Genomic DNA, 15,111 nt, shown 5'->3' with positions numbered 1-15,111 from the left:
CCCCAAGCACAGGAGCTATGAGCTGTCTAGATCTGGCGCTGTGCACTCCATCTCTCTTTATCGATTTTAAATGGAGTGTTACTGACAGTCCTTATAGTAGTGGCAATATGCCTGGCAATATTAAAAAAAACATCTCCTTTCCCTGCAGTACCACTAAGTACAGAATAACCAGTAAGTAACCCCGTTGGAAATTCCACCTAGCTGACTGGCCTGTCTTCAGCGAAAAGGCCAGTCTGGATGACATATCGGGAGATCAAACGATAGACGAAATGAATGAAAAGATTACTGCTTCGATACTTGCTGCAGCAGAACAAACGATTCCGCAATCCTCCGGCTTCTTAAAAAAATTTAAACCCTGGTGGACGAATGAATGTACTCACACTAAGAAAGCACGAAACAAAGCGTGGGGTATTTTTCGGCGATACGCAACACAAGATAATCTCCTCTGTTTAAAAAAAAATAAAGGAGAAAGCCAGGTACACGCTCAGGCAAGCCGAAAGACAGTCTTGGAAAACGTATGTTTCCCCCATAAATAGCTCAATAACATTCACAAGAATGTGGGATCAACTTCATAAGTTCAAAGGCGACTACGGTTTTTAAGCTATCCCCATACTCTCAGACCCCAGGCACGCAAACAAATTTAGAAGAACAAGCAAGCGTATTAGGGCAACATTTTCAAGAGATATTCAGCTCAGAATCTATTCTGCGACGTTTCTAAAACATAAGCAATCAGCAGAAAACAAAAGCTTCCGACAACAGGAAGTTCCGAGAGATCATATAATGCCCCTTTAACACTCCCAGAAATCAACAAAGTACTCACTGCTGGCAAAAAGACAGCGCCCGCCACTCCGGACATGATATATTACGCAATGCTCGCACCCCTATCTCCTAAAGCAGTAAAGATCTTCCTCCGTTTTTTTTTCAACATAATCTGGGAAACAGGAAAAATGCCAAATGAGTGGAAGAAAGCCATTATAATCTTTTTCTTGAAAGCTGGACAGCATCCTATAACAGCAGCTAGCTACCGACCTATAGCACTCACAAGGTGTCTTCTTATGAATCCATCCTAAACATCAGATTGAAATACGTCCTTTAAACCGAGAACCTGCTCGATAATCATCAGTGTGGGTACAAGAAAGGCTGATCTACAACAAATCATCTAGTTCGGCTAGAACGCGAGATACGTGCAGCCTTTCTACACAAGCAATACTGCCTCGCGGTTTTCTTTGATCTAGAAAAGGAGTACGACACAAAATAGATGTTTAGTACTTTAAGGGACTTAGCGGATTAAGGGATCCCTGGTAGAATTCTCAAATGTCTAGCCGATTTTATGTCCGGCCGAACATTCCAAGAGCGTTTAGGAGCGGTGTTGTCCCGCGTATTTAATCAGAAAAATGGTGGGCCACAGATATGTTTATTAAGCACAACATTGTTTGTGGTGAAAATGAACACAGTCAGTAATGTAATTCCAACCTCTGTAAAGCACTCATTGTATGTGGATGATCTGCAAGTTTCATGTCGTGCATCAAAGTTGGCAACCTGTGAATGGCAAATCCAAATTCCGGTAAACAAACTCACGCAGTGGGCATCTGAAAACTGTTTTCGCTTTTCAAGTGAAAAAACTATTCATGTTGTCTTTTCACAAAAAACAGGCCTACATCCAGATCCCATCCTTAAGCTACAGGATGCCATGCTACCGGTAAAACAAGAACAGAAGTTTGTGGGTGTTCTGTTTGATAAAAAGTTCAGCTTCCCGCGCACATAAATAGTCTTAAAATTAAAGCGAACAATGCACTTAACATCCTCAAAGTCCTCTGCCGGAAACGCTGGGGCTCAGACGTAAATGCCTGCTACACATCTACCGCATTTTAGCACGTAGCGTATTAGACTACGGTGGCATCATGTATGGTTCAGCCAGACAGTCTTACCTCTGGCGACTTGACTCAGTTCATAACCTCTGCCTGCGACTGGCAAGTGGCGCTTATAGAACATCACCTGTCCAGAGTTTCTACGTTGACTGTAATGAGCCTCCTTTACAACAGCGCCCCCAGAGTGCTACTAAATTTTTCCTACATACTCAGAATGCAGTCCTCACCACAACACATATGCTGCAACATCGTCAGTGCAGCTCCCGCTTACATTATACAAATAAGCAAAACATGATTAGGCCGCTTATCTTGTGATACGAGGACTATTATCCGGGTTTATGACATCCCTCGGGAAGTCCTCCAGGTTGCCAAAAAGCCAGAAGGTTTGCTGCCATGGTGTGATTCCACAACCTTTTGCGACTGGACGCCAACATATTTAAAGAAAAGAGACACATCACACCAACAGATTATACAAGAATTCGGCGCTCTTCATGACAAACCCGCCCTGGTTGCTCAGTGGCTATGGTGTTGGGCTGCTGAGAACGAGGTCGCGGGATCGAATCCCGGCCACGGCGGCCGCATTCGATGGGGGCGAAATGCGAAAACACCCGTGTACTTAGATTTAGGTGCACGTTAAAGAACCCCAGGTGGTCAAAATTTCCGGATTCCTCCACTACGGCGTGCCTCATAATCAGAAAGTGGTTTGGGCACGTAAAACACCATAATTTTTTTCTTCATGACAAGTATTAAAATTACATGAAATTTTATGCTGATGGCTCTAAAACGAAAAAAGAAACACGTGGGTGGGGGGCCGTAAATGAAAATTGGGAAAGAAGTATTCGACTACCACAGCATGCCTCTGTCTACACAGCCGAAGTATGCGTAATACGGACGGTAGTTCAAAAGATCATCGCAGACAAACTTGAAAACACTGTCATATACACAGATTCATTAGGCATACTCAAGGCTCTACACGTGAAATGCAAAAGTGAACCCCTGTTAGGGCATATCTTGAACGCATTATCGTCACACGAATACGGCAGATCAATTAGGTTTTGCAGGATACCAAGCCATGTTGAGATACCGGGTAACGAAGCAGCGGATAGATGCGCATCGATGACAGCGTAAACAAATTTTACATATACAACACTTCTATATAGAGACAGTATCACAGCAGTTCGGAAGGCCTTGACGTCAAAATGGCATCACGGATGGGACCATTGTTTAAGAAACAAGCTTCATCTTATTAAATCTGTAATTGGCGAGTGGAAGTCATGCAGTCACCAGCAACGGTTCTTCGAGGGGATCATGTGTCGACTTTGAATTGGACACACATATCTAACACGGAACTTTTGCCTCCGAAAAGAAAAACCGCCGACTTCCGAAATATGCAATCAACCGCTTACAGTAATACAAATCCTTATAACATGTCCACACTTTGAAACACAGTGACGGAGGTTTTTACACAGCCTGTATAATTCATATACACCAATACACCCTGCCCTATTACTGGCAGGTGACCCCCTAGTTCTATTTACTAACCTGTAGGAGCCCGCGGTGTTGCTCAGTGGCTATGGTGTTGGGCTGCTTAGCACGAGGTCGCGGGATCAAATCCCTGCCGTTGCAGCCGCATTTCGATGGGGGCGAAATGCGAGAACACCCGTGTACTTAGATTTAGGTGCACGTTAAAAACCGCAGGTGCTCCAAATTTCCGGAGTCCACGTTTTGGCACGTAAAACCCCATAATTTAATTTTAATTAACCTGTATGACTAGAGAAAACTGGTTATTTACACCAAGTATATTGTAATGCATGTTTACTTGCACTAACGTAGCGTTTCTTTTTGTTTTGTGACTGGCGCAATACGACCTTAGTTACCTTTGTGCCATTAAACCCAAACTAACCAACCGACCATCAGCCGCCTTTGCCGCACATCCGCTGCCAAATAACGGCGTCTTCCAACTATGCCGCTGTAAACAGAATGGAGGATATTGCCACCTGCATTATGTGGGAGCACCACTGACTTTCATAGCACCTCGGAAAAGTTCGCTCATCATCAATAGCAATGTGTAAATACATCTCGAGGACTTTCCCTTTTAGTCATTACAGTATCGTTCTGAGTATCACGTATCTATTGCGATGAAATTATTATCGTAGTTATTTATGCCACAGAAACACCATATCATTCGGTTCAGGTTACCTCCTTCAGTGTTACACGCTGAAAACGCATGTAACAACAACATTTAACACTAATATCGCTTATATATTTTCAACTTTACTTCTTCCGTACTTTGCTTTGGTGCAAAATAAAGAAGACTTTGTCGACTATACCGCGGGCGCAGAGAACAATGCATCGCGCCACGCCATTGGAGCCATACTTTGCTCCGCGCGCAGTGTTCAGAGAGCGTAGCTCGGCAGGAATCTCCTTTTTTTATCCGAACGAAAGTGGTTACTTTTAGGAGAGCTTCCTCTGCTATAGTAAGCATAACCCATGGTACTCAAACCCGTCCCCATCAGGAGTTTTAAAGGCCTACATGTGTGCATCGCCTTGAGGATATTTCACACATAGTCGGTCCCCGCTTTCAACATGCGCGATCCATAAATAGAGTGAACAGACTCCAGCAGCGAGACACAGGGGTACACAACCAGTGGCGTAACTAGGTCGTCTGGCACCCGGGGCCCTCAGCTCTACTGTCACCCCCCAGCCCATGTGTAGTCGAGGAAGGCGAGCATATCGACAATTTTCGGGTGTCTTCAGACGTACATGACACCCCCCCCCCCCCTACTGGCCCCGTGCACCCAGGGCCCACGGCCCCCCGAACCTCCCCCCCCTCCCCCCATGTTGCTACGCCACTGTACACAACCCTTTTGACCGCGGCGGAGGGAGCGTGTCCGTCTCTCTAGCGAGTTCAGGAGATTGAGGCAAGTGCAGGAGCCCCAACCATCTGCGATTGCGGTGGGCTCGAGTGGCGCAGGGCAATCGGCCAACAGTAGGAGGTCATTTCAGTACCCTGGTGCGTAAACACCCTCTACAAGACAAACCGGCCCGATGCGCATAGGCAATGAGCGCGATTGCAATGTGAGACCGTAAGACGTCCACTAGCTGTTACATACGTTGAACATATGTTTTGCGTACTCCACCTACGGACTTTCTCTTCATGTCGTTTTTTCGTTATAACATAAAATCATTACCCCGGGCAGCATCTTGTACTCAATCATGCAGGAAATGGCAGTACGGTAGCATGTAAGTCAATGAAAAAGGGTTAAACCATGGAAGAAATGAATTTTCTAGTTACGAAGTCCATACTCGAATTGACGATGACACATCATGGCATAAATTGAGTACCAAAAGCAACTCCTGTAGCATATACATTCGGACGACATCGCAGCAATGGCTCAACTTTACGTTTACGACTATAGACTAAGTGGGTACTCCCGACATTATCGATGCTATTACGCCTCCCATGTTACTCCAGACAAAGTTCACAAACCGTCTCACTCGCGAGACTTGTTGCTTTTGCTACTATCCAATCTTTCTTTTCGCTGGTGTAGTGCGTCCAACATTATGATTGACTTGAACCTACTGCTGCGAAGAGTTCTGCTAAAATCATTATTTTGTAGTTACAGGCTCAGATATCCAGGAAGAAAGAGGAATTGAAGGAAGTAAAACATTAGTGAACCTATTAACTAGGATGTTAAATATAGACAATAGATACCGTAAAGATATGTAATCCTTGCATATTTCTCAATGTGACTGTCGAAAACGGAAAAGGCGTGGTTAGGACCTGGGACAACCAACTCGAAAGTACGTAATTGAGGCACGTCAAACAAGGACAGTGTCGTTATCGTGATGCACGAACTCGCGGAATGGCTGGCACACTCGAAACCCGACATTTTGGCCTTTGTTTTTCTCGTTAGCGGCAGTGTTTCCGAAGACATAAAGCATTGGCTTTCGTGTATGCTGAAGACCCTTTTTTTCTGTTTTGTCGGCTGTGGAATTTTGTTCCTCGGTAGAAGTTCGTTTTATGACCGCGAGTAAAGTTGAAGCGCGGAACTGACATAGAGGACAGGGCACGACACAAGCGCCACTCTAATCATGGATTATCAGCTAGCCCACTCCCTAACCAGTCTACGTTTGTTGGCGTAAGGGCCACTTTAGACTGCCAGCGTAACCTAAAACTCCGGCGCATTAAAATTTGGTGCTCGTTAGGGAACACGATATACCACAGACACACAAAACAGATAATTTCTTTCTCACCATGATGAAACAAAGTTTTGTGCATATTAGCGCGCGATGTATTTATGCCATACAACTTCGCATAAGTCGCGCAATCGTGTCTTCACTTGCGCTACGATTATGGTGCAGTGCTCCGTGATTGTACCGCCTGCTGGATATTCGCCACTAACAACCCTGCTCACAATGGCTCATCACTCACCAACGTTGCTGCCTCGTAGCCTGAGCATCCCTTGCTAAATGTTTCAATGTGTTCTTAATGGAGATTTTCACGGCTGCACTACTGCTTTTTAGTATTGCGCAAACTACCGGAGTAACATGGTTTTCTTATTTTTCAAACACCTTTACTACTTCTTAATGCCTCCCAGATTCCATTTGCTATAGGTGTAGCGCCATTGATGAAGTACAAGCGTTTGTAACCACTCCTCGCCTAAGAGAGAGACGAAGAAATGGAAGGAAGGTTAACCAGGTATAATCCGGTTTGCTGTGTTGCACCAGGTCAAGTAAAACATACAGTGAAATAAAGACAATTAAAGCAAAGAAAATAGAGGCGTCCGCACATCACTTTCTGTGAGCACATAACGCATTCCTGGTCACACCTGTTGATGCAGGCATATTTGCCACCAACCGGTATTTCAGATTCATAAATTTATTGATTCGTGGATTACCTTGCGGTCTTGAACATAGCCCCTATGGAGAGAGAAAACATTGAGCAGGGTTATCTGATCTTGCTATTTTCCTACCCATGCCCACAGCAGGCATGTCGAACGCTGCAGGGTGTCACGAGCGTGTGCGATCTCTACCCCACTCATGGTGGTTGCTAGTAGATTGGGCTGCGAGCTGTCTCAATCGTCATGACTATGGCAACACGTACTGTAGCTTTTCAGTCGCGGTAATTATGGCTACCTAGTTCCTCCCATTCCCAGTCTTCCTTATGATTGATGGTTGCCGGTGACTAAACCAGGTAGAGGGAGACGTCTTTCTCAGAGTAGAGACAATTAACCAGGACCCCGGCCGCTCGAAGGAACCAAATGAGGCCGCGAGGCCGTGGCCTCTTTATGCGTTCAGCGGTCTTTCATTAGTTTGTCGTAAACCACCTGCTCTCTATTGATATATGGGCAGTTTTTGCTTGATGCATAATGGATGTCTGCGCCTGTGCAGTTCAGATGAGGCTCTCGACATGTATCAAGATGTTTGCTTTCCAAACCCAAATATTTTAGACGGACGGACAGACAGACAGACAGACAGACAGACAGATGGACGGACGGACAGACCGGCAGACAGACAGGTGGACGGACGAACACAGACAGACGGATTGACGGACAGGCAGACACACAGGCGGACGGACGGACACAGACAGACAGACGGAGGGACAGACAGACGGGCAGACAGACAGACAGGCGGTCGGACACAGACCGACAGATGGGCGGACAGACAGACAGTTCGTTTTATGACCGCGAGTAAGGTTGAAGCGCGGAACTGACATAGGGGACTGGGCACGAGACAAGTGCCACTCTAATCACGGATTATCAGCTACCCCACAGACAGACAGACACTCCCTAACCAGTCTACGTTTGTAGACGCAAGGGCCACGACGGACGGATGGACACAGATAAGCAGACAGACGGACGGACGGACGGACAGGCGGACGGACGGACGGACACAGACAGACAGACGGACAGATGGACAAACAGACGGACGGACAGACAGACAGACGGACGGACGGACGGACCCAGAGAGACAGACGGACGGACGGACACAGAGAGAAGGATGGACAGACAGACGGACAGACAGACAGAGACAGACAGACAGGCGGACGGACGGACGGGCAGACCGGCGGACAGACAGACAGACGGGCGGACGGACACAGACAGACAGATGGACGGATGGACACAGACAGACGGACAGACGGACTCAGACAGACAGACGGACGGATGGACAGACAGAAAGACAGACGGATGGACACAGACAGATGGGCAGACAGACAGACAGACAGACTGATGGAAGGACGGACGGACACAGACAGATAGACAGATGGACAGACAGACAGAGACAGACAGACAGGCGGACGGACGGACAGACAGACAGATGGACAGACAGACAGACGGACGGACACAGACAGACAGATGGGCGGACAGACAGACAGACAGACGGATGGAAGGACGGACGGACACAGACAGACAGACAGACGGACGGATGGACGGGCCGACACAGACAGACAGACGGACGGCCGGACGGGCGGGCGGACAGACAGACAGACAGAGAGGCGGACGGATATACAGACAGACAGACGGACGGACGGACGGACGGACACAGACAGACAGACATGTGGGCGGACTGACACAGACGGCCGGCCGGACGGACACAGACAGACAGACAGACGGATGGACGAACGGACACAGACAGGCGGACGGACGGACGGATGAACACAGACAGACGGACGGACGGACATGGACAGACAGACAGATGACCGGACAGACAGACAGACAGACAGACAGACAGACAGAAGGACGAACGGACACAGACAGACAGACAGAAGGATGGACGGACACAGACAGACAGACAGATGGATGGGCGGACGGACGGAAGGACACAGACAGACAGATGGACAGACGGACGGACGGACGGGCGAACAGACAGACAGACAGATGGACAGACAGACAGACGGACGGACGGACGGGCGGACAGACAGAGAGACAGACGGACGGACGGACGGACACAGACAGAAGGACGGACAGACAGACAGACAGACAGTCCGACGGACAGACAGACAGAAACAGACAGAGACAGACAGGCGGACGGACGGACGGACGGGCAGACCGGCGGACAGACAGACGGACGGACGGACACAGACAGACGGACGGACGGACGCAGACAGGCAGACGGGCGGACAGACCGACAGACGGGCGGAAGGACACAGACAGATGGACGGACAGACAGACAGACAGACGGACGGACAGACAGACAGACAGGCGGACGGACGGACAGACGGACTCAGACAGACAGACGGGCGGACGGACAGACGGACGGATGGACACAGACAGGCGGCCGGACGGATAGACAGACAGACAGACAGACGGGCAGACAGACAGACAGACAGACGGACGGATGGACATGGACAGACAGACAGACGACCGGACGGACAGACAGACAGAAGGACGGATGGACACAGACAGACAGACGGGCGGACAGACAGACAGGCGGACGGATGGACAGACGGACGGGCGGGCACAGCCAGACGGACGGGCGGACAGACAGACACACAGGCAGACAGACAGATGGGCATACAGACAGACAGACATACAGACAGACAGACGGACGGATATACAGACAGACAGACAGACAGACAGACAGACAGACGGATGGACGGGCGGACAGACAGACAGACAGACAGACAGACAGACAGACAGACGGACGGATGGGCGGACAGACAGACCGACGGATGGACGGATGGACAGACAGACAGACAGACAGACAGACAGACAGACAGACAGACAGACAGACAGACAGACAGACAGACAGACAGACAGACAGACAGATGGACGGACGGACAGACAGACAGACAGACAGACAGACAGACAGACAGACGGACGGATGGAAAGACAGACGGACGCATATACAGACAGACGGACGGACAGAAGGATTATGGACAGACAGACCGACGGACGGACAGACAGACAGACAGGCGGACGGACGGATGGACACAGACAGAGAGGCGGACGGACTGACACAGACAGACAGCAGACGGGCGGGCGGGCGGGCGGACAGACAGACAGACAGACAGACAGATAGACAGACAGGCGGACGGACGGACGCACGGAGAGACAGACAGACAGGCGGATGGACGGACACAGACAGACGGACCGACGGACGGGCGGACAGGCGGACGGACGGACACAGACAGACAGACAGACAGACAGACAGACAGACAGACAGACAGACAGACAGACAGACAGACAGACAGACAGACAGACAGACAGACAGACAGACAGACAGACAGACAGACAGACAGACAGGGAAACAATACGGGCTACATTGTAGCGAGTATGGGTGCAAATGAAACCTTCACGTAAGCAAGGCGATCGGAAGATATTTAAAGTGCACATGCGCGCTATATATGAAACAAACGCGATTTACAAACGCGGAGCTGCATGTATGAGCACGCGTTCACGAGCTTTAAGAAACAAAGAAACCGGGTTCTTGAAAAGTGCACTCTAGATTGGTTTCTGAAAAAGAAACCACGTTTTATTTCTAAATAATGGTGAGTGGCTTTTCTGCGCTTTCCTAAGCTTTCTTTGACGATTTATGATTCTCTGGCTATGAGATTGTATGCAAACGGGGGATGGTGCACACTACATTGGCCTCGTTGCAATAAAGCTGCTGTTGTAGGTTAGTGCTTCTTTTGTCTTGTCTGTGTGTTCTTGCTGTGCTGCCTCGCACTTGAAAAGTCCGAACAGACTTTCATTCTTACTTAGGCTAATCACACATCGAGCTTCAAGCGCTTTGGGTACTGAAGCGGCTTTAGGAGAAAAGGCCGAAAATCGCCTCGGTGGACGTCTCCTTTTTCAAGAAACCGGATACGGTCCCATGCATTTGAACACATAAGCCTGAAATAACGTAGTCTCCTGAGGCACTGAGCTTTCATCACCCCATCGCTCTTTATCGATGGCTTAATCGATATAGCAGGTCGTTATAGCAAAGTCACTTGTAACTTTTCGCTATAACGTGTGCAGTCATGCCTGCTTTACAGAAAAACGTGACAGGAAACAGTAGTGTCGACATCTCTGTGCTAGCGGTAACATAGATGCTGCCAGCACAAAGAGAGATGGTGTGCTTCACCGACGCGATGCGCCTCTTCTCTCCCGCTTGTGGTTGCAAGTTCCCTTCGCGAAAGCTTGTTTGACACTTATTCACACCATCGGATGTCTGCCGCTTCGAGGAGGAAATTGACTACCTATTGTGCCACTGTACTCAAAGGACACTGGGTCCACCGCACTGAGGAGACTAGATGAACGTCCACTGAGTGACCAGAAAATACAGGAACACCGTGCCGAACGATTGTTGGCTCAGAAGGCATTAAAGGCACTTTTGTGCTTTCTGAAAACAACTGGCTTGTGCTAGTGTCTTTGCCTGACGTTCGTGCACGTTCTCACGTTCACTGCCTTCCTTTCTCCGTTTTTTCCATTCGCCTTTTTAACTTGTCCAGCGTAGCCTACCAGACTACTACAGCCCCGCCAATTTCCTTATTTTTCACTCACTGTGTTCTGTTTTGGCGCCTAACGCAAGTCTGTAATCTCGCTCGTTAATTCTTATGTTTGATATACAAGGTAGAGAAAAGGCCTTAGAATATGTGAGTCGATGCTTATAGGAACGAGGAGCATGGTATGGGCGAAGATAGTTCAAGTCGCAATCTACACTTGGCTGCTCTCCTTGAAGAAATAGCTTAATGAGCTCAGTGCTTTTCATCCATTTACGGTCACAAAGTCGCTGTCAGTAGGCAGGTCTTTCGATAAGTCGAGAAAAATATTCATCTCTTCTATAATGCCATTCAGCATGTGCGGGCACTTTCGTCCTGCTGGTTGCTGCCTACGTCGGGATTAGTGAATCGATTTTGCGGTGATCCTCACTAGACTCTCTTTCGTGGCAAAGACGTGTGACTTTGAGCCGTACGCGTATGAAAAGCCTAATTGCATGCGTTGCATTCCTGAAAACGAGTTTTTTTTTTATTTCGGAAGTTTTTTGCATCAAAGTTATGTGGAAGCTTTTTAGCAATTTCACCTGATTTGCTTACCGTTCATTATCAGCAAGCGTGAATGGAAGCTCAAAATGAAATAGGGCCTTTCGTTCCTTACTGTTGATTGCTGTGGCTTGCCTGCCTTCGATAATATTATTTCAGCATCAATACTGGCATGCACTTGAATTATGGAGAATTAGGCGCATGAAATTGTTGTTAATATGAGCGCTGAGCTGAGAAGCAAAAGCTGTTTTGCTGCAGAACTTTTTGAGAGACCTTGTTGATAATTGTTGCCTAAAATTCAGGACACACAAGAACAGCGTTAAGAATAACACGTTAGAGAGCAAATATTTATCTTCTAAATCACGTTTCAATCTATCTCATCGCAGGTGCCATTGAGCGACTTCCTTTACCAGACACCGCACACCTTCAACACGAACGCCGATACTTGCGCTCAACTGCCTCCTCCGGCCGTGGTGATCAGTCCAGTTACAAGACAAGAGCGAAGTTGCCCGCCAATAGCAAGAACGGCATACATTTAAAGAAGACAGAAGAAAGAGAGAAAGCTGTACTGAATGGAAATGCTTTCAATGGAGATCTCAGATACGAAAGGTTTCAAGATATTCGTTCAAGACGGCAGAAAATGCGAATCTCCGCCGATCGACGGAGAACTGACACGGCACGTCCTATGGCCTGCATTGGTTGCTTCCGCAAGCTCTCTGCTGCGGAAAAAGTTAAGTCGCTGATGGTGACAAGATCACCGGAGAGGTCCCCAATCAGCACTAGATCATCTATATCCAATACTGGCCATAATAGCCCCAGTTCAAGCAGTTATATTTCTTCCCCACAATATAACCGGAGGATTCAAACATCACGTTCGCTATCACACACTCGATCGGCGACGCCTTTAAAAGAGAACAGGAGCTCAGCAGCTTCCCCTACATTTGAACCATTGCGTGCACTGCCAACCTCGGTCACCTCAAGAAAAGCACTACCCTCGACTTCGACTCCGGTTAATTTTAAATCTACACGCAAGAAGTGTTTTTGGAAAGCAAAGCTGCTCAGCAGCATTAACGTAGCGCATACGAGGACGCGCTCGAGTTCACTGCCCTCAGAGAGGAAACCAGAAGCGGCCAAGCAGAGTGTGTCTGCGTCAGAGCTTTCTACAGCTAATCTCAGCAATGATGCAGCAGACGTAGATGCACTGCAGAAAAATATAACGGCCATGCACAAATTTTTAACGACAACTGCCAGTTATAAGCAAAATACGCACGACAACGCTGAAGGAGTTAGGAGCGTGGCAGCAACAACGCTGGAAACTTCAGCGGGGCCTGAATTTAAAGAGACTACTGCCCTATATAGGCCTCCCTCTATTGGAACTGTTCATATGTCGTTTGTAGAGCGAACGCCTGTGGTCACGGAGGCTTTATTAAATGGCCAAAACTTAGCTCCGCCAGTGACGTCTGGTAGCAGTCCGAGGACAAGTGGTGTAGGCATTGTAATAACTGAATCGTCTGTTCTAAGAACACAGGAAGATGGAAGAATAAACTCATCGAAAGATTTATTGGAAAAAGTTATCGTCCCAGAAATTCTCAGAAACGCCACTGTAAACGTTCAACGACATCAGGATGATGGGCGGACGAAAACAGGCACCACCCCTGTCGCAGAAAACGAAGTCTTGCCACTGCAGTCGTCAGAAGATGCCATGAATACTGCTGGGGAAGAAATCTCGGGACCGGAAGAGGCCGAGAAGCCTAAAGAAATGAGAAATAAGTCGAGTGATTCTACATCGAGTCAACATGAAGCTTCCATGACTGGTGAGTCGAAATGTAAATGCCATAAGTATGTATTGCAGTATGTCGACGTCACCGCGCCGCTAAAATACGAGACGTATTATTATACAGATTGGGGTCAAAGAATAGGACATGATTGCTGCAGCTTGTGGCTACTCGTCTAGTATCTACTAGTTTAGATACTAGTCTCTGTATGCACTGTTCTAGCAACATTCTGGTCGTGTGCACCAATTACAGAAGACCCTGGTTTGTCTAATACAGCCTAAAGCGGTACCCCACCGATTGCTGATAGATCACGTGAGCATTGTCGTTCGGATCTTGCTGCATTCACACCGCCGGCAGAGTGTAACGTATACCAAACTAAAGCACCGAGACGTTGTTTAGTAAGAAGTAAAGCTTCATATGATGTTGCTGATATCTCCATTGATAATATTGAATAGACAGCTATGTGGGAGTACTTAATGCTGCACGAGGGGTTTGCATAGTGGCATGCCAGTTACTGTACATGTAAACGACCAGAAACAGAATCATACGCACGGTGTCCTTTCTCTTTCATTGATAGGAGAGAGACATGCAAGAAACAACACATAGACTCATTTTCATTGATTCATTTCATGTTTCATTTCGTTTCTACATAGAAAAGGTTAGGCGGTGGCGACAAAAGATAAAGGTGTGATTCACTGTGGTATATGGCAAACAGCAAGCAGAGCGAAAAAATAGCAGAAAATGTTCAACATATGAAGTGAAACTCAGTGTAGTAATGCGCACTTATATAGAGTAGGCAGGTTGGACGTATTGCAAAACGAACATGAATTAATGCAACAAATTCCTATTTTTTTCCTACGTGACCAAAAAATAAAAACAGGAAAGAAAAACATTTAGTAAAGCAATGAAGGGGGCTAGTTGGTGAACGTTCATGGTTATATTGCGCTCAGTTTTACAAACACGATATTAAGGAAGGACAGGACGTGGACGGACGTAGCGGAACGTCCGTCCACGTCCTGTCCTTCCTTCATATCGTGTTTGTAAAACTGAGCGCAATATAACCATGAACGTTCACCAACTAGCCCCCTTCATTGCTTTACTAAATGTTATTTCGAGTACATCGGGCTTCTACATCCCTAACCTTCCTCCGCTTCCTCCTTCTTTATATTGCGCTACGTCCATCTACGTCCTGTCCTTCCTTCATATCGTGTTTGTAAAACTGGCGCAATATAACCATGAAAGAAAAACATGACTGCATTTCAGCATGTACATTGAAGGACGTGTTTAAATATATGTTCCTTTCATAAAAATGCGCACCTTTATTTCACAGGACATTGCTTGTAATGTTCTTTACAGTAATGATGTTCATATTAATTCCGCGTAGACAGTTTAGTGGGTTAGGCAGTGAATACCGAAACACTTGTTGAGAGTTTTTGGTAGCGCTGGCATAAGGTGTTACACAAACTGTAGGTTTCCGCAACAGGTGCGCATATATTTC

The 15,111-nt window shown here is 47.4% G+C and overlaps 1 long non-coding RNA gene across 1 annotated transcript in view; it reads left to right on the top strand.

Annotated features, from left to right (window-relative positions):
• LOC135907565 (uncharacterized) overlaps positions 1–15,111 on the top strand; it is an 89,090-nt gene that overhangs the window by 63,339 nt on the left and 10,640 nt on the right. The window contains exon 3 of the long non-coding RNA XR_010566053.1: positions 12,225–13,652. This is a non-coding gene — a long non-coding RNA (uncharacterized lncRNA). The remainder of the gene's footprint in view (positions 1–12,224; positions 13,653–15,111) is intronic.

This window comes from Dermacentor albipictus, chromosome 1, assembly GCF_038994185.2.
Source record: "Dermacentor albipictus isolate Rhodes 1998 colony chromosome 1, USDA_Dalb.pri_finalv2, whole genome shotgun sequence".
Taxonomy (NCBI): domain Eukaryota; kingdom Metazoa; phylum Arthropoda; class Arachnida; order Ixodida; family Ixodidae; genus Dermacentor; species Dermacentor albipictus.
The sequence above is the reverse complement of the archived record's forward strand: the minus strand, read 5'-3'. Positions and strand labels throughout refer to the sequence as shown.